The sequence below is a fragment of the Arachis duranensis genome, chromosome 10, assembly GCF_000817695.3.
Source record: "Arachis duranensis cultivar V14167 chromosome 10, aradu.V14167.gnm2.J7QH, whole genome shotgun sequence".
In the NCBI taxonomy this organism is placed as follows: domain Eukaryota; kingdom Viridiplantae; phylum Streptophyta; class Magnoliopsida; order Fabales; family Fabaceae; genus Arachis; species Arachis duranensis.
Window position 1 is genome coordinate 83,576,161 of NC_029781.3, and position 21,575 is coordinate 83,597,735.

The following is a 21,575-nucleotide window of genomic DNA, read 5'->3' on the forward strand; positions in this document are numbered from 1 at the left end:
GATCTCTCTATCATTTTTATCATTAATTTCTAATGAAAATTATTTATTTAGGTGATATATTAGAGTGATGAGTTAGCATATTAAGAGTCATGTTGTCATAGTTAAATTGATTAAGAATTTATTTGTTCCTAAGTTTAAATTGTTCATGAATCTATTATTTTTATTCATTTAAACAAAATGACGTGTTTTGATGTTAAATGGGTCAGAAATTTATTTAGCTTAAAAAAATAATATAATAATTTTTAAGGTTAACTTTTTATTACTATAATATTCATTATATTAATATTTTTTGATAAATTATTGAATGTACGATATAATAAGTATATATAAATTAATTAATAAATTTATTATTTACTATTAAAAAATAATTTTAATGTATTTTTTAAATATATATAAATAAAAAATTATGCAATTAAGATCAAAGAATATTAATAAAAATTGAAAAATAATTTATAAATTAGTGAACACATTAATATATTTTTTGACATACGTGGCATATATAATTATTATTATTATTATTATTATAATATTTATATTAGGCTTTGATTGACACAAATTTTTTTTAGTAATGGCAAACTTAATTTCTCATCTACTAGTATTAATTAAAATAAAACACACACACATATGTGTGTGTGGAAGATTTAACATTATAAGGAATAATAAAGATTAATTAAATTTTTTGTACATTGTTAAAATTCAATTATCTATATAGTAATAACTAAAATAAGGAGTTATAATTTATAATGAACTTTAAGAATTGTTTGTTTGTATAGCAATATATAATAATTAATTAGTTGTAAATTTATATATGTAAAATAATAGTATTGTTAAAAACTAACTAACCTTTATAAAACATGTGTTACTCATCTTGTTGACTTGATGTCACTCTTCATAGTTTTTTATGGTGTAATTTTAGCAATTTGTTTTTAGTAGATTTAAATATTTTTATAAAAATATAAAAATAAAAAATTACTATTGTTTGAATATTAAAAATGTTACTTATTTACGGTCTAATAATCCATTCATGTATTAAGTAGTAATATATTATAAAATTATTTTTAAAATTATATTACTAATTTATTAATTGTATTTTAATTTTTACTAATATTTTTTGTTCTTAATTGCATAATTTTTTATTTATAGATTTAAAAATTATACTGAGAATTATTTACTTAGTTTTATAATAAATAATATTTTTAAATTTGAATAATTTATTAATTAATTTATACTTATTATACCATGTATTTAATAATTTATTAAAAAAATATTAATATAATAAATATCATAGCAATAAAAAGTTAATTTTAAAAAAATTGTATCAATTTTTTTTAAAACAAATAGATTCTTAATAAATAGGTCTTTGACCAATTTAACATCAATACGACATTATTTTATCTAAATGAATAAAGACAAATAAATTCGTTACTAATTTAAAGTTAAGAACAAATAGATCTCTTATTAATTTGACAATAATAATATAACACTTACATGCTAAGTCATTACATAAATCTGTCACCTAAAATCTGTCACCTAAGTAATTTTCGTTATAAATTAACTTACAAAAATAACAAAGAATCACATTATCCTAAAATGTTAAAAGACAAAGATCAAATTAAACTTTTTTTTTATTAAAAGAATATTTTGTCCTTCGAAATAATGATAAAGAATAGGATTGAATGTTTACTCTTTCAAATCACACTTTATTTGATCATGGTTCAAGCTAAGTACACATCTAGTTCAATGAATCAAGTAATTAATTAACTTGAGTAGTTACAACATCAAAAAGTGAACAATATAGACAATAAACTCTAGAATAATTGACTTAATAAAATAAAAAAAAAACTCCACATTCAAATCGTAACATTAAAAATTATTTTAATAGACAAAAATATAACTTGATTATTATTATTATTATTATTACTTAAATTTATTATTCATTGGCCCACTTTTATTAGCAACTAACATTAAATCAGCACTATTTAATATGATTTCTTTGGTTTCTTTCTTTTTGGCCAAGCCATCAAGAGAAACGAGAAAGAAAGCCAAGTGGCTTATATGAATACATATATATGTTTATAAGCATGACACATATATACATATATATACTTCATATAAAATTATGTTGAGTTTTATATTTACCGTTCCATTAACGTGACCCCACTATTAATTCACATCAATTTCATATTGTAGGAAAACATTAGCACATTATCAATATAAATCCTCGTATATTTCTTTTCTTTTTATATGAGTTTGCCTTATCTTTATTTCACTAATCCCCATCGTCATCATCATCTTATTTCATTTGTTTCATTCATGACCGAATGGAACTTGAGAAAGAAAAGAAAGAGAGTGACCGAGAGAGTGGGTGAAGAGAACCATGAAACTTCTGAATTTTTCGGTTTCGAGTTTTTGCGATTCGTAACTTCAATAAAAAATTTAATCTGATAAAAATATTTGTATCTTCATTTTTTATACATTGGTATCACTTTTGATCAGTGGAAGTTGATGGTGACGTAATTTTTTTACTCTTTGAGTTCGGCCAATTGGAGTTCTAGGAGGCACGGACGATTTTTGACATTCTCTTCTTTAGCAGCTCGGTCAGAAAGCTTCTCCGGAGTTTCGAGTATTTTGATTCACACGGAAGTAGGATTTCGATAAATTCTCACTAATTAAATTTGTGTTGGATAAATGAATGATTTTTGTGATTGATTATTGATGGAGTTTGATTGACTTTATATTAAATTTTGTTGATATATTGCTATATGTGATTAAACTTGTGATTTGGTCATGTTTGTACTGTCCAAACTGTGATAATGAGGCTGATTTGGGACTGTCATTGTGTTAGTTTTTGAATAAAATATGTGAGGTTTAACGGTCGAGGATGTAAGGTCCCACATCGATTGGGGAGGGGAACGGAGCATGCCTTATAAGGGTGTGAATACCTCTCCCTAACATGACGCGTTTTGACGAGTGAGTGTGGGAGGTTTCGGCTATCATCCCTATCGTCCAAGGCAAAACCATGAGGCCTTGTGTGCCAAAGCGGACAATATCGTGCTAGCAGGTGGTCTGGGCTGTTACATTATGGTATCAGAGCGGTCTTTCCTATAGAGCCTGAGAAATGGACCAACTATGGTCTTGTCTAATGACGAGAATTAGAACTTTATGCACATGGCGATCTATTGATTAACGCTATTAGTCTGGCATTACATAATTCCTAATATTAAGTTTGGCCGGCTTAATACTAGTAAATTATGTATATGCAAGTACTGATGGGTTATCATAGATGTTATACGAGTTTTGAGTAAAGCGAATCGCGGATTTTGGGAACGTTGAAAACTATTTCTCGAGGCTATTCAGTTGTGTGTCTTGAATTTTGTTCTAGTCGACCTTTTCTTTCATGTCCTAACTTGAAATTCTTTTTTGCTAATCCTTTAGAAAGGTAGTTTGATTTTTCAACTCTATTCCTCTATTCATATGCATTCTTGTTCGATCTTAATTGCATATGCTTGTTTGCAGTCCTTATTGCAACTATCTTTCTCTGTTTGAGTTCTTTTGATTCACGTATGCTTTGATAAAGTTTTGAACTTGTCTTAATGCACTGAGCCTTTTTAACTCCGGATTTCGAGTCCATTCTTAGAGAACTTGTTGATTCAGTTTTCCTCTTATTTGACAATGATTACAGCCAATTTTGAGATTTTTATAAAAATTGCTGTTGACTAGATATACACTTATCTATATGTGGAACTTTGAAGATTTCTTATACAGTTTAACAACTATTTATTTCTAATACCTCGTCTGTACTTTTACTGGTTTGCGGAACTGCATTTACTTTAAATTACAATTTGACTTTCTAGTAATTTTACTATAGTTCCAATGCACATCTTCATTTGATTATGTATTTGGGTATTTTTCAAAATTCTGGAAAGGAAGAATTTTTCGCTTTTATTTCGATTGAGTTTCATTTGATAAACTTTACTTAATTTATTTTGATTTGAGTTTGGTTTAGCATGCTATCTTGTTTATGCCATTGCTGTTTCTTTTGAAAATGTTGGACTCATAGCTTTCTTCTTATGAATGGACTAAAGTCTCTCTTAAGCCTTCCATCTCCATGAATGTCACGCTTGACTTTGTTTTTAACTAATCTTTTACATCTTGTGAACATTACCATTGATCTTGATTTTTCCTCTCTTGTGAATCTCATTCTTATGTGAGTCAGTTTGATTCGTTTCAAAATTAGTACATCGTTTATCCTCTTATTGTCTCTACAAGAGTTCTTAATCAAAGATTTCTCCTTTAGAAATTTCTGATGGTTGAGTTGTCTTTTCCTATAACTTTGTATTCTTTTGAATCAATTGAAAGCTTGTTGATGTCTCATGACTAGTGGATCTTGTTTGAACTATCTTGATTTAAGATCCTTTCTTGTGTGGCTTGACTCCTTTTGACGCCGGGACGTCCGCTTTGGTCACCAATCTTGGCGAGGTTAACAACCCCACTATGGTGAAGGTAGCCAAGAACCCACTGACGATCGGATTTTCTATCGGTAAAGAAATATAAAAATATAATCGCGTTGTAAGTATAGTTTCTAAACCAACAGAGAATCCTTTTGTACAAAAGTTTTGTTTGTCACTTAAGCAAACCCAATAAAAATAAATAACCGAAGTATTCAAACCTCAGGTCGTCTTCTCAAGAAATTGCAGGGAAGTATGATTTATTATTGGTTATGGAAAAAGATATATTTTTGGGTTTTTGAAATAGAGAACAAATAATTTAAATAGCAAGAAAAATAAATTAATAATTAAGAAAACTCTTGGCGAGGTATAAGAATTAGAATTCCTATCCTAGTTGTCCTTATCAATGGTGATGAGAATTATATTTTGCTCCCATTAAGTCAAGTGGTTAAATTAAATTAACACCTAAAGTCCTAGTCAACTCCTAAGGAAAGACTAGAATTATAGAAATCTAAATCAATCAGCAAAGATATCAATTATCAATCACAATGAGTCTGACAACTCAAGAGTTACTAATTAATCAACCAAAGCCAAGAATGTAGAAAGCTAAATAAAAATCATATATATGAAATATCTCAAATTGCATTAATAAAAGAAAATCAATCCAAACATAAAGAGTTCATAAACCAAATTGAGAAATTAAGTAAAAGGAACATTGAACCTGAAAATTGAGAAGAAGAAATCCTAATTCCTTTAAGAGGAATCCTAATCCTAAATTCTAAGAGAGATGAGAGAACCTCTCTCTCTAAAAACTACATCTAAACCTAAAATTGTGTGTATGATCTGATCTCTTGAGTCTCTGCATGTTTCTTGACTTTAATCTGTGTTTCTGGGCCGAAATCTGGGTCAAAACGCGGCCCGAAATCGCCCCCAGCATTTTCTATTAATTTTGCAGACCGTGCATGTCATGCGTACGCGTCGTCCACGCGTGCGCGTCATTCAGCGTTTTTCCTTGCCACACGTACGCGTCATCCACGCGTTCGCGTCACTCATGCAGCTTCCAATCCACGTGTTCGTGTCAGGCACGCGAGTGCATTGCTGTGATTTTCTCCATTTCGCGCGGTCGCGTGAGCCATGCGTCCGCGTCGCTTCTCGCTGGTCATCTCCTCAATTTCTTGTATTCCTTCTATTTTTGCAAGCTTCCTCTCCATTCTCCAAGCCATTCCTGCCCTATGAAGCCTGAAACACTTAACACACGGATCACGGTATCGAATGGTATAGAGGAGAATTAAAATACATAATTAAAAGATCTCTAAGAAGCAAGTTTGCAAACATAGCACAAATTTAGGAAGGAATTGTAAATACATGCAAATTATATGAATAAGTGGGTAAAAAGCTAATAAAAACCACTCAATTTAGTACAAGATAAATCATAAAATAGTGATTTATCACCCACCTTGGTTGGCTAAGCCAATGATGCACCTCTTACTCTCAAAGAGTTTAGAGAAAAATAAGAACACAACTTATTTAAATATATACTAAATCAATTCAACTCTGATGAATAAAAAGGGGTACATGCGCATATTTATATTAGTAGGGGAGGGGGAGCCTTCATGACTCGAACGATGTGGGACTAACTCATAACACAATATAATAATATATGCTAAACTAGACTACTTTAATTAATATTTCTAATAACCTAATAGATGCTCCAGCATCACCTTTTTAAGTACATCCTAATTTTCTTGAGTATCTTTCTGAGATGGTGATTTCAAGTATACTTTTGGATTCTTGTTTCGAACTTTTTGAAGTTTTAAATTCTCTTTGAAGAATTTTTAAACTAAATTTATTTTCTGTTGCCTGATTTTAATTGAAACTATTGTTCAATTTTGACAAAGTTAATTTAAAGTTGGCATGCGCCATTTTAGATGAAGTTTTGAGAAGCTTCCTTGTTTAGTGGAAACCTGTCCGTTTGTAACGCACCACTTACTTCCTTTACCAATTTATAAGCAAACTTTTACCCCCGGATTTTCTTTTCTAAATAGAGTTTAACTTTCCTTTTCGTCCTTGCTAAAATTTTTATACTCGCTTGTTTGAATATGGACTTTGGGAATTTTTGAACAAGCATCTGATTTCTCTTCCGAATTTTATGACTACTTTTGGTTAAGATTGTGCACCTAACTATCTTTCTAAAATATTTGAGGAAATATTTTAGCTCTTAGCCAAACCCGTGTGCATTTTGTTTCTAAAACTCTACATAAGCTACTCCAATATGAAAATGGTATTAAAGCAAAACCACGTTTATGCTTTTATTTCTCTCTTGAAGAAAGCTTGTTGCTTAACTCTTCTTTTAGACTGCGAGGTGATTTTCCTACAAGCTTTCGATTCTTTTATGAACGAAAGAGTTTTTAATCGCGTTCTTGAAGTTCTGTGAGCTTTGTCTTTGGTTTGGGAAATTCTTCTCTATAAACCTCATACTTCTTCGACTCAGCTTGAATTTGTTCAAACTAATGCGCTGATTTTCTTCTTGTTGATCCTATTGAATTTCCTTGATCCAAGGGTTATTTTTGAAGTTGTCAATTGAATGGCTTCTAGCAAACTTCATTGCTTGAGCATCCTTGTTTATCTAGAATTAGATACATTCTCTCAAATCTATGAGTATTATCTTTGACATTTATCTCTCCTTTCTGAATCTTGTATCTTTCTGAGTAGACTCGAGAATTGTTTTGATGTCACGTGCAATTTATAGACGCAGTAACGTGATGCGTTAGTTCTTTAAGACGTGATATGTGTAGACGGAAGTAGAAGCGGTAGGTGTGCAACATTATGAGTTGTGGGTGTTTTGTTCCTTGCGAATGGGTTTGCGGTTGTCAGGCTTAAGATCGAATATATGGATTGTAAAGTGTTTGATGGAGTTAGAAAGTTGAAGCTTTGAGGTTGATATGAGATTAGTGTGCGGATGTTAAGCATGTCGTTTTAACCCCATCCTGTTTTATAGCCTCGATGTCTTGCTTTACTATCACATGTTTGAACCATGTTATCTTTGGCATTGAGCCTACCTTGCAACGTTTGCCTTGCAATCACACTACTCCTACCCTTGTATCCTTTGAAAACCGTATATATGTTTATATGTTGAGATATTTTTGCTTCTTCCTAAAATGTGTTCAAGAGTGAACTGTTATGAAATTTCTTTCGTTTTGTATCAATTTTCGAGGACAAAAATTTTTATAAGGTGGGTAGAATGTAAGACCCAAAACTTTTGAAAAAGGGGGCCATCATGAGCTAATTTCAAATTCAGTATTTCTGTAGCTTTAATTTCAGAAATTATCTTATTAAAGATAATTAAAGCAAGTTTTGATTTATTAAAATTGAAATAAGTTATAGTTATTATCCAATTTTATAATTATTGGATTATTTTCTATATTTAAATTATAAATTTGACAGTTATGAAATAATAGGAATTTTATATGATTTGGACTAAATAATTTATATTTTAAGATATTAATACTACTATTTTGGTAAATGAAGAAATTAAGTATATTATTTCTAATTTTTAGATTTGAACATTTTATTGAAAATAAATTGTAAAATTGATGAGCAAATAGTATTTTTCTATATATGATTAATGTTGGATTTAATTTGGGTTTCGATTACCATATTATTCCCAATTTTATTTGAAATTACCAATTTGCCCCTAACCCTAATTTTCACACACCTCACCAAAGGCAACACTTAGCCACCGAAACCCTAACCCAGCTACCCTCTCCTCAGCGCCGTTTCACCTCAGCAAACCACACATGCCACAGTTCATTTCACCCGTGAAAGAAAGAAGAAAGAAAGAAACAAAGAAGGGCTTGGCGCCGCCGTGCATCTTGCTGCGCCTCATCGCAGCCCGCCTTGCCGCCGTGTCAGCCACCCACGCCAGAGGACGAAAGAGAGAGATCAGACAGAGAGAGATGCGAAGGGGGAGGAGGAGTCACGCTGCTGCTGCGGTCCCTGCAATCGTCACCGAGGGAAACCAGCGCCACCACCGCGTCGCCATTTCCGAGCCTCAGTGCCGCCGTCAAGCCGAGTCGGAGGGGGAGTGCCGTCGCCGTGTCTCCATCGCAACTGAAGACGCCGGTTGTTGCTGCTGCTGGTGAGGGGGAAACAAGATGAATCCCCTCCATTTCTGATGTTCTGGTCAATGCTGCTGCCTCCATTTCTGCCGTAGATACCCTCGGTGCTGCCACTAGAAGGTCGCCGAAATTAGTTAGAACTGCCGTTTGGATTCGGCTCTATTCGGTTGATGTCTTGGTCACCATTTTAGCGCTGCTGCCGTTGTTAGGGTTGCCGGGAAGAGGAACCTGAGTGGGAGAGAGAAAATGGGGAGGTTGTCGCTGCGAGTGTCGCTGCCGGAGGAGGAGGGAACCACGCCGCCGTGCCTGGTTGCCGGGAAGCCTCGCAGCCGTCGCGGGGAACCTTTGCTGGTAAGGGTTTTAAATTTTTGGCTTCTCCTTTTGGAATTCCGGAAAGATTGTTGATACTGCGTGGTGGTACTGCTCATATTATCAGAGATTCGGGCCGCCGCTGTTGCTCGAAAGTTATTGACGGAGCCGCTACCGGGTCGATTTGGAGTTGCGGCTGCTTCGTTTTATTAATTCAGTGAGTATTTCTATTTTGAAAGCCTCGCGTTAGTATTTTGTTATGGTTGGTTAGTGAATATGAATTTTAGTAACGTGGGGCAAAGTCTTGATTGTTATATGTTGCGAGTAAAGTTGTTATGGTTGCTGAGAAAATGGTGGAGCTGAGGTTGCGGCTGCCGCAGTTGCGGGCCAAGAAGAAACAAGTTGTGATGAGTTTTAGAGTTTTCGAGTTTCGACGATTGAGGTAGGGGTGCTTTCCGAAAACTATATTTTATATATTGGAATTATTACATATGGATACTGATGTGAAACAATGTACATTTGGTAATTTTATAAGCCTTATGTGATGTTGATGGTCTTGGATGAATGTAATTATATGTTTGAATGGATTATTATTTGGTTTTGATGAATGGATTGTTGCTGAACTATTTTTTTAAAGCTTTGGAAACGAGTTTAATCGGTTGATAATGGTTTAATTTTCAAACGGTTTCCTTAAGATATGAAAATGAGATGATTGTTGTATTTAGCTTGCTTTTGAATTGATTTCTGGTTTTGAACTGTTGAAAAGGATTGTGGAACAGTTTAGTTGGGACCCGAACTGAATGGCAAAGTCCAAGTTTAGGGAAGATGCAGCCGAAATTTTTATAAAATTTGAGTCTTTATTTGAAATGTTATTTTGGGAAATTATGAGTTTAATGCCTTTCCTATTTACTTGGAGGATTGTGAATTTAAGGCTTCTTTTTTATCTTTACTTAGAACAATTATGAAAGTGATGAAGTTACGCTTTGAAAGAATTATTGAAAAGAGAATTATGATTTCTCCTTATTTACTAAGAAAAATAGTATATCTTTGGGTGCAAGTCATTCGAAAGAGAATTTTGCCTTGAGGCTATTTTAAAAGGTAAAAACGGGTTTATGTTTTTCTCTATTAAACATAAAGATTGTCCTTGGAAGAGTTTTCATGATTTTAAAAGGATTTGGATTTCGATTGATGAATCTCATTATTCTGACGTTTTAAATAAGCCTCAGAGTTTCCTTTGAACTCTAGTTTAACACAACAAAAATGATTCTCTTAGCAGTTTGAAACGCTTCAGATTTAATCATGGAATTGAAGCTGGTTTTGTTTAAGTAAAGGAAATGGCTTTGAAAGGAGTAATTGATTACATAACTCGGTTTGCCTTAGATCCTATTTTATTACTTAAATCAGGAAGTCAAGGTTTTAATGATTTTAAGTGAATTTGACGAAATGAGTTATGTTATTCTCCCCTGAAGACTTGAGACTCTGCCGAGGAACTTTTGTTATAAAATCCCATTGTTGGATGGATGATTTTGAATATTTCAAAATAAGTCTTTAACTTGCCATGATTTTGAAAGTTTTGAAAAGATAATACCGAGGGTGGCTTTGTTTTCAAAAAGGGAAACTTACCTTGTGTAAGAGTGGCTTATTAGCCTGAGATGATTTGAGAAATGAAAACTTTAAAGCCAAGCCTGAAAAGAGTTGAAATTCGATTTCAAAGTGAAATGAATTGAGAAAAAGTGATTTATGGCTTAAATGCCAATTTTATGAATTTGATGATATTGAATGGTGGAAGTGCTATTTTATTATGAATCGGAATGGCTGTGTATGATAATGAATCATGGCTGATTGCGAAATATGTTGTGAGCCGGTTGGCTGACTATGAATTATGAACTTAAGCCGGATGGCTGAGATGAATATTGATTCATGGCTGAGGATGAATGCATATATGCTGAATTATTGGTAATTGTGATTTGCACTTCCACTATCGGAGACACAAATTTTCCTGGAAGAAAGTAGTGGCTAGCCACCACGTGCTCCAGGTGGAGATTCGAGACTCTGCTGACCCTATATCGTAAGTGTGACCGGGTACTGTGAAAGTCCCGAATGAGGTTGCCCCCGTGAATATACATCAGTGAGGGTGTTGGATATGGATTATGATTATGATCATGATGATGATGGAGAATAACTCGAGTTGGGAATGCGCGATAGAGGGACAGTTCAATAGTTAGCTACCAAGACTTGTCGGGTTGGCTCTATAACCGACAGATGATATCATCAGCCACTAGGACAAGCATGCATCATATGCATCTATGTGACATTGTTTGGGTGTGCATATTGTACTTGGTTTGCCTTTGTGATTACTTGTGATTAACTGCTAATTATTCTACTTGCTGTAACTGTTTGTTTGTGCTTGAACCTTCCTACTTGTGTTTGCGACTGAAACTCTGTTGAATTGTGGTGGATTGGTTGTTGTTGGATTGTTTGGGCCTAGGGCCGTGGTTGAAATGAGATGGGCTGATGGTTGGTTTCGGTTTTGTGTTTCTGGTTTGGAAAAATATGAAAGGCTATTTTGGTTCAGCATAGATAAATCTTTTTGAAAGGCTTTTGAGTTTTTGAGAATTGAACAGTTTCTCTTTCAGAAAAGATTTCCGACTTTACTTTTACTGTAAACCGTTGTATTTGAAAAGAGGCATAAGACGATTATTAATCACTAGTACGGTTTACTTTCACGTATCCTATTACAGTAATTTCCAAAAACCCTCTACTGAGAACCCTTTCGAGGATGATGTTCTCACCTCCTACAATTTTTCCCTTTCAGGATATGGACGCTGAAGTCACGAAGAGTTTATTTAGTTAACATTGAGATGCTCTGTATTGCTTTAGTTATATTTTGTTCCCTCCCCTTTATCTTTATACTTCTGTAAGAGGGATAGGAATTGTATTGGGTGTGTACTCTTTGAGAGCTTTTGTAAGTTGTATTGTATGTATGGATGTACGTTACATAACAAAAGTATTTTTGGATCGGTATTGCAGTTTAAAGTTTTAAACATGCTCATATTTTAGTACTAAATAGTATAAGTGTCGTCGTAATGTCCGAGCTATCATAGTAACACAGCCGGAAGCGTGAGATTTGGTAGTTAGGGTGTTATAGTTTCCATTCTAGTGATTCTTTTTTTTTATGCTAAGTAATTGATTTTTTTTGCATCATATGCTCTATGAATTGTGAGTTTGTTGAACACTTGAGCACATATTTAATTGCGTACAAGTTACTAATTGTTTTCTTAAATTGTTTAGATTGGTGATTGAAAAATTTGGCTGAGTTACTTGATTGCTATGCTTGTGTACACAATGGCTAGAGTTTTAAATATTAGACTTATGTCAACAGATTGTGGATGTGGCTGGTTTCCTTATGTTACATCTTCTTCGGTGCCATTGTGGGGTTAGTCATCAATATATATCAAATTCTATTTCTTAACATGATTGGAGTGAATGAATGAATGATTTTGTTTGTAGGGCATCAGTGACACAATATTTCTTCCTGTTGGGGATCCAATATACTTTTGCTACCTTTGCTTGTGCATTCATCAACATGGTGCCTGTGATCACGTTCATTATGGCATTTCCATTTGAGTATATACATATGCACACGTCACCTTAATTACACATAATTATATTTGTTATATTATCTTTGTTTTCTATAATCTATCATGCAGTCACCTTCGCTTCTCTGTATATATTATTGAATAATCATTGTATGTTGATTCTTTCATTGTACTACAGGTTAGAGAGTGTGAACATCAAGTGCAAGAGTGGGAGGACAAAGATTCTTGGGACATTGGTGTGCATACGGGGTGCATTGTTGTTGACACTCTATAAAGGAAAGCCCTTGTTTAACTATGCTTCTGCAACTTCTATAGAAAAGACAAGAAATCTTTGAATAACTTCGCGCACCAAGATTAAATCAACAGCAAACAAGTACAACAGAACTTATTCTACATGTTCCAATCCAGTGAAATTTGCAACAATGAAGTTCTTCGTTATGAAAAATCAAACAGTTTGGCAGATTTATTGCATGTACAACTAGCAGCAACACAAATAGTTATAATCGCATTAGGATACTCACTAACCTCCCGTACATTCCCGACAACGCAAGGTGCTCGTGGGTCGCAACAACAACGACGTTGACGTAAGGGGCTTGGACGGAGGATGGAGGCCGCAGGGTGTGAACACAGGGTTCCAGTACTGGCACTGATTTGAGCAGCGACCCAGCCGACATTGAGGCCTGCCGGCGAACTGCACCCGTGTATCGCGACGAAGAGCACCGTGGGGGACCGTCCTTGCTGCTGCTGGCGACCGAAGATGCTCGCGCATAAGGGTGAGCAATCGGTGGGTGCAAGGCGCTGAGGAAGGTGCGGGGTCAATCAGTGCCGTTGCGGTGAGATGGTTATAAGATGTGGTGACGGTGGGGTTGAGAGGGTTGCCGTCGGTTCACAAAGAAGGTATGGGGTGAAATTTGAAATTAGAATTAGATGTTAGAATTAAAGTGAAACTGAAAGGTTTTGTGACAATAGGTTAAAAAAAGTGGGTCTATTTTTTATTTTAGTTTTAATTGGGTCAAATAAATTGTCTATTGTACATATTATATAGATACCACATTAGTTCTGTAGCGGGATTCAAAAAAGAATTAGTTAACAAGTCTTTTCTCATCAAGAAAAATTAATATTTATTTTATTTATTTTAAAATATATTTTTGTAAATCAATTAAAATAATATTATATGACTAATAATTTTTTTGTCAACATTTTGGTCAATTTTAAACCCTAAATCTAAATTATATATTCTAATAGTATAAAACTAAAATATTAGTCCAAAATGTTGTTTAATATTATTTCAGCTGCTATATGTACTAGTATTTTTAGTAACTAAATTCAATTAAATTGACTCTAATTCAATAAAAATTACTCACATAATGTGCCCATAAATTATGCACTTTTTTTTGTGTTTCTTTTTCTTCTTTGCCGATTTTCTCCTCCTCCTCATCCTTCTTCTATTGCTACGATTGTTACTGTATTTTTTTTTCTTATTCTCCTCTCACTTCTAGAAAACTACTTATTACAGACGAATATTTTTGATAGATTTTATCCCACAGAAATACAGACAAATTTTTCAAGAGAATTTTTCTCAGAAACAAAGGAAAATAAATTAACATAAATTATAGACAGAAAAAAGAAACTATCGATAATTTTATCAAAAAAATTAGTTTTTTTTGTGTGAAAAATAGTTACCGACAGAAAATCCATCGGTATTTAAATGAAAAAAATACTGCATTTTATTAAATTATTACAGACAAAAAATCTATCTGTAATTTAAAATATTCCGTTGAAAATATTAAAATAAGAGTTTGGTTCCCGTTCTGCTCTTTATTTCACAAAACACCCCCATCCTTCATCGGCGGCACTCCTCGCCCATCCCCTCCAAATTCTTCATCAGCGATGACTCTCGCCCTTGCACTGCCGTTGCCCGAAGCTCCATCACAGCCCTTTCTCAATCTTTCTGTCACACCCGTTCCCCAATCTCTCTCTTTCAGTTTCGACACCGATGAATTTTGTCACCCTCTCGACGCCGTTTTCTATCCCGTCCAATTACATTGATTCTCTTGCAACTGTATCTATTCTGTTCTCAAAACAATTTAGGGTTTTATTACAGAGATAGAGATGGCAAGCTTTATGTGAAAGAACTCCAACTTGCTGATTTTGATCAAATCTATTCTGAAGTACCTCCTTTCATTCTTTTCTTCCTTGTTTTTTCACTATGAATTTGCAAAAGGAGAGGAGATTGTCTCTTCTATCATCAAGGATGAGAAATCTAGATTCCATCTTAATACGACTGCTGAACTTCTCAAGTGTGTGCTAGCATAACTAGATTGACTCTACTCTGCTTTATTATGATTTTGTCAATGTTCTGTTCATTTTATGTAATTCTATTATAAAAATCTTCAAAGTTTTCTTCAATTGGATCTCGTTTCAAGGTATTATTAATTTTTACAACTCTTTCTGTGCTTTTTATACCTCATTTTTATGTAGTCTTTAAAACTCCTCTGTTGTATATCTAGGCTTTTTATTTTCATGAATTAGAATTAGTGAATAACAATTTTTGAAAAATGCAGTTACAACTTCGATCTTTGATGGAAACCTTAAATTCAACAGAACCTCATTACATCAGATGTGTCAGGCCAAACAATGTTCTCAAGCCCGCTATTTTTGGAAATCTCAATATCAACCAACAATTGCGATGTGGTGTGAGTATTAACATGGTATTATTTGTCTTCAGTTTCATTATACAATTGTGTAAAAGAAGCAAAATATATTTGGCTCTGATTTACATTTCATGATTTTGTGATTGTTGCTTTCAAGGTGTTCTTGTTCTTGTATTCTTATGATATCTAGAAAGTTACTCTACTATGTCATCTATGATTTTAACTCCTATATCTTGCTTTGTTACATTTTTTTCTTATTATTTTTTGTATTGTTCTACTTTTTTCTTATTAGCTGTGATGACAAAGTTGCTTGCCAAATGATACTAGATAAGATGGGTATGAAAGACTATCAGGTGATTCGGTATTTCCTATAACTTAATTTGCTGATGAGGGTACATCGGGGAGGATTAATTTGGGAAACTAGGATCTAGGAGCCAAGCCTGATTTTGTTTTATTTAGTGGAGTTAAATCCCCAAAGCACATGGTACTCTACGTACATATACTGACTCTTAATTATTCCTGATGCATAAATGGTGGTCAGTCCACCACCAAGCACATGCAGCAATAATGATTTATCTTATTTGAAGAGAAAATAGCTATGATATTGATGGGTTCAGACTTAAGAGTATCCAAATTTCTTAAAAAGGTTTATAATAGGTTTTTTTGAGACAACCTTGGAATATTTAATGCAGACTACATTAGGCATATCACTTTTATAATAATATGTAGAAATAGCAACCCAGTGGCACAAACATAATTTTGCCTATTGTGCAAACTTAAATGACAGTATTTGTTGTGTTACTTGTTTGTATTTTTCTAAACTTCAAATGAATATTGAATTTTTGAGAAGTGGCTATAATTTTTATGCCAAAAGTAATACCTATTGCATCTAGGGAATCTATCTATATGAATGAATCTTATAAACTACGAAGTCATACAGCTTTTTTGATGGTTTACCAGATAGGCAAGACAAAAATTTTCCTAAGAGCTAGTCAAATGGGTGAGTTGGATGCAAGAAGAGCAGAGGTTCTTGGAAAGCCAACTAGAGTCCTTCAAAGGCAAATACATACACATATTGCATGCAAGGAATCCAAATAGTTGCGTATTGCGAGGTACCCTGTATTCTCTCTAAATATACTTGTTTAGTAGTTCATAACCTTAATTAGTCCCTTGTAAGTACAAGCTTTTTTTCTTAGTAGATATTATATAGACACATCCTTTGTAAGGGTTCATTTATCTTTCAGTACTGATACTAGATTGGCAAACTTTAAGATGTCTCCTTTATGCTAATCTTCCTAATAATTAGAACCTTAATGGTGGAAAGCAATTATATGTCTAGCTTTTCGAAAGTAAATTTCTTTTTCATTATGGGTTGGCTATGTTAAGTTTCTATTCTTGAATTTATATATTCATCTGGTTCTTTTCAATGATAAATAGGAATATTGGCCTAAAAGCTCTATAAGCAGTTACGTCGTGAAGCAGCAGCTCTGAAAATAGAAAAGAACTTCAAAGGATACATTGCTAGAAAACCTTTCTTAAGTGTATGATCGTCTGCAATAATAATACGGACAGGTTTAAAGGCTATGAAGGCTCGTGATGAATTTAGATTTAGAAAGCAAATAAAGGCTTTAATTCATATCTGGGTTCTACTTTTTATATTCATACTTTATAGGTTATAGACTTTCAGTTAAGAAAATGGAAAGATACAATTCCTACTTTCTTATTTGCCCTGCTATAATGATCTTTTTGTCAATATCTTCAGGCTAATTTGTGTTGTCAAATTGCATTTTCATATTATAAAAACACTTGTGGAGAACTTGGGTACCTGGCTAGGAATTGTACAAAACAATTTGCTAGGTATTTAACTAGAACTCAATAACAAAGACGAGTGTTTGCTATGACTGTAAGATCTGAGAAATTTACTTGCCAATTATATAATTAAAATTGAGCTAAGAGTGTTTAATATGTCCGGTCTGGGTTAAAAGTTTAAATTTTATTATTTAAAAAATTATAGATAAAATTTGAGCTCAGAAAATTATTTGGAGTGCGAAAACATGATTATTTATGAAAAAATACATACTAGTATCATAATTAACTTACACGCTTAGATCTGTCTAGTATTGCGTATGAGAGAAATAAAAATATAAAAATGACAATAAAATAAAATAAAAATCGTAACACATATCTTTAAATATTGGCCCTAGGTAGGGCCAATGAGTAAAAGGATAAAAATGCTCCTCATTTAAGGATTCAAGGATGTGACTCCATCCCTTATTTCACACACTTGGGAAAAATAAGAGGGAGAGCTCGAGATTGAGAGAGGAGAAAAGGAAACTCCAAAACAAATACTATTTACTTTTACTTTCAAATTCACTTTTCTCATAAATCGAAGCTCCGATCGATGACCCGTTTGTAGTTATGCATCGCTCTCATCTCCCTCTACGTTGCTATATAATTTTTGCAGTGAGTAATCTCCAAACTATACCTTATTTCTCTATTCTTCTCAGTTTTTGCATTTTGGATAGTGTGGGTATTGAAAATTGTGATTTTAATGCTTTAGGAGGAGCTCAAACTCAAATTCTAGCGAGGTTTTAACTCATGTTCATGTGAAATAAGGTAAAGAAACTCTTTTCCTCTACTTTCTCTTAAATTGTGTGAAACCTTAGTATGAACCTTGTGTAATTTGAATGAAAATTAAATTGTATAGAATTTATTGAAGCTTGGATTAGTCAGGAATCGATTGAGGCTTGGATTGGCCGGAGAGAAAGACTCAAGAGGTTGGGATCATCGTCAACTAAGGTACGGGTTTTGGTTTCGGATAATCATTATGTAATACTATGTAAAATCCTAAGATAGTTGACATTAAGATATTGTTGAATTAATGTTGATGATGGTTTAGTGTTTTTGCCTTGCTTAGATTTGTGAAATTGGGATGATATTATTGCTAAGTTAAATTGCCTAGATTATTAAAAATGAGAATTGTGATGGTTATTTGACAATTCTTTAGAACTGAGATTGGTGGTGGTTAATTGTCTAGATTGTTGAGAATGAATTTTGATGAATATGGTATTGGATGATGTTGTAGGTTGAATGAAAATGGTCAGAGACCTTGATTGATTGAGTTTCTATTGCTTGAAATACATTGATGTGTTCTGGTCCAATTGTTGAAATTGAAATTCTTATAAAGAATATGTGAAATTAAATTTGGGGTGGTTATTTATTCATTGTTTGGAAAATTTTATGAGGATAAGTTTAAGAATGAGATGAGATTAGGATTTGAGTGAGCTATGTAATGAGGAGTTAGGTGGAAACAATAGTGAAATTGATGAGAAATAGAATTAGGTTTTAATTTGGCAAAGTTGGTATAGAATGGATGTATATTGGTGTAAAATTGGGGATTTGTTCAAATGGTGCAAAAAAATCTGTACTATGTCAGATTTTTAGCCGAACTTTGAAGCACTATAACTTGGTGTTCAGAACTTGAAAATGAATGAAATTTGTGATGAAATAAAATTGGGGATGTCTAATTTAATTTCGTTAAAGAACGATGTCAAAATGAGTTTTGGAGAGAAAGTTATGATCTTTTGAATTTTCTTAGTCTCAAAACGAGATTTTTTTGAGACTAGTGTTGGGTTCCACACGTATGCACGATGCCTGAATATGCACCATTCCCTTGAATATTACGAAATGCTGATTTTGAATTGTTAAGCCTTTTCCGCAAGCCTGTACCCCTCTATAACCTGCATATGGAGTCTAATAACCATTTTAAAAGCTTTGAATATGTTGGAGGTGGGCATAATGAATTTTATTAAATCATTCTCAAATAAAAGACTTGTTAAATGAGATATAAATATTGTGAGGATGGTGATTTTTTCCGTCTACAGCGAGGATGGTGGCTTTGTCCCACTCAGAGATAGACAAGTAAGGTTGAGGATTCCATCTCTTATGTTGTGGTAGACAAGAGGGGTTGATGATTCCCTTTCATGTTGTATCGGGGAGGGGGGAGATTGGATAGAAGGTTGAGGATTTTCTTCGGTTCAATTCCCAACTGTGGTTAGGTTGAAGATTTTCTTTTTGGTTGCATCACAATCTATCTAATCGTTAAGTGTGGTCGGGCATTATATCTCGAATAGCACTGCCTCCAAGAGAAGGTAACAGAGCACTCTTCCTACGAGACCAGTTTATATACACATGAGATATTGTTCCTCTTGGGGATGCACAACAGAAAGAGTTGATGACATATCATCTTAAGTTGTTTTTAGGGTTTTTTTTTTCATATGTTTTTTTAAGTTTTCTTAGATTTTTAAGCAAATTTCTTATGTTTAGTGGATTCTCATAACTAATAAAAATTTTGGAGTTGTGTTAGTATTATTGTGTTTTCAAGGTTTTTGGCTGAAAATAATTAAGGATTAAAAGCTTTTTGACAAGAAAATACACATACAGTTCAAGAACGGTTTAACCGAGTCCAAACTAGACACCCAAGTATTCAAACAAGGGATGCCCGATGGTCCTCCTCAGCTTAACATGGACGCCCGGCGGCAGCACATGCAAGCCCAGCGTCCCCTTCATGTGATCATGCACGCTCGGCATGCCTTCCTTCTTAACACCCACGCCCGACTTCTCTCAACACAAGCCCGGCGTCCAAGCTTTCTGGAAGTTGCAATTGGGCCTACGCCCATATTCAAGGATGCAAGCCCCACTCCTAGGATTCAATTCTTCACCACTTAACAAGCCCAAATTCAATTATCAAATCATTAGAAGCCTTAAATCTCATCCGAAGATTGAAGATTCAAGAGATTGGTTATCATTAATTATTTCTAGAAAGATAAAGATTTGGTTGTTAGTATTTGTTTCTATATTGGATTTGAATTATGGTCTTGATTTGAATTTGAAAGTAGGAAGCTAATTATCTTATCTTTCTGAAAGATAAAGATTAGGGTTAGTTTTGAATTTAAAACTTAAGACATAAATAAGTGAACCTTGTTCACATAGAGGAGAATATTGACGGAAAGATCACACTCTCATAATTAGGATTAGTTTCTTTATCATGAGTCACTAAACCTCTCCGTTGGAGGTTAGGAGCTCTGTTTGGTTTAAGGTTTAATAATGTAAGTGTTTTCTTTATTTTAATTCATGCTTCTTTACTTTTTCAAGATTGAGTTTTGTTCTTCATCAATAAGGGTTAAAACTATTGGAAAATATTTTAATCTGTCTTGGATTCTAATTTTATATTTGGGAAAATGAATTTCAGAATTAGCTTAAAACTCATCTCACAATCTTCATTTATCTAGTTCTAGTTCGACTACGTGAGATATAATTTGGCTAATGATAGTTCTTGAAGGTTGTGTATCTTAAGAATCGAAACCATTCTTCACCTCTTCTCTCAATTTGTTGACCAAGGGATTGGCGATTAATTGAGTTTAGGAAAATTAAATCATCAAGGGATTGAGGTTTAGCTATAAATAATTTCCTGTGAAAAGATTTTTGCATGAATTAAATAAAAAAGTATAAGCATTGTTCTTACAAGAATCAAACATCTCTGAATCCTTCAACATTCTTATGTATTGATTTCTTCTCAACTTCAAGCATTCTCCCAATTCTCTTCTTCTCTATTTCATCTTTTATTCAAGATCCATAATCCAATTTCTAAGGTTTGATCGATCTAATTAGATATTTAACTAGACGTTGCTTGCATCAATCCGTTAATTCTTGTGAGAACAATATCCACTCATCGTGGTATTATTTGAACGACCTGGTACACTTGTCGGTATCCGTGAGCTTTAATTTTTGCTCATCAAGATTTTTGGCGCCGTTGCCAGGGATTAATTGAGATTGATAGCATATGTCCGATTAAATCCTAACTTATATCTTATTTTATTTTCTATTCCTTTCTTTTCTTGTATTTTCATTATTTTGTTCAGATTCTTTCTTCCTTCTTTCCTTATTCTTGTATTCCACAAGGTACGTTTAATCTTTTGTGTGTTTTTGCATGCAAGGAGAAGAGGAAGAGAGAATGACAGCAGATAACGAAAGTTTGATCCGATTAAGCAAGGACATCACTTCCTTCTCCCAAAAAGAAAGTGAATCATTCCCTGAAACATGAGAAAGGTATAAAAAACTGCTCGGAGAATGTTCACATTATGACCTACCCGAATGACTTCTGATCTAATTCTTTTATGATAGAATTTCTCAAACCTCAAGAACTACTATTGATTCATTTGCTGGAGGTTCATTAAAAAAGAAGAACAGGCAAAGAGGCATTGGTAGTGATAGAGCATGGCTCTGGCGGAAGGTGCCATGAAACAATCCCACTCCCGACCTAAAAGACCCAACATTAAGCTAGTGACATTAAAGAAGTACTTTTTGGAAGACAACCCAACCATGGTTAGTTTTAGTTTTTCTTTGCTTTTCACTTACATTGCATCCTTAGTTACATTCTTTTTCAGG

The 21,575-nt window shown here is 33.5% G+C and overlaps 1 long non-coding RNA gene across 13 annotated transcripts; it reads left to right on the forward strand.

Moving 5' to 3' along the window:
* The first annotated feature begins 14,295 nt into the window (after positions 1-14,295).
* LOC127742402 (uncharacterized) lies at positions 14,296-19,925 on the forward strand. 13 transcript variants are annotated; one of them, XR_008003621.1, is made up of 5 exons: positions 14,296-14,900; positions 15,039-15,170; positions 15,421-15,481; positions 16,089-17,744; positions 17,836-19,925. It is a non-coding gene; the product is annotated as an uncharacterized LOC127742402 (long non-coding RNA). The 13 variants fall into 13 exon arrangements; XR_008003614.1 differs by lacking the exon at positions 15,421-15,481; XR_008003615.1 differs by lacking the exon at positions 15,421-15,481 and having other exon boundaries at positions 14,296-14,774.
* The last annotated feature ends 1,650 nt before the right edge of the window (positions 19,926-21,575 follow it).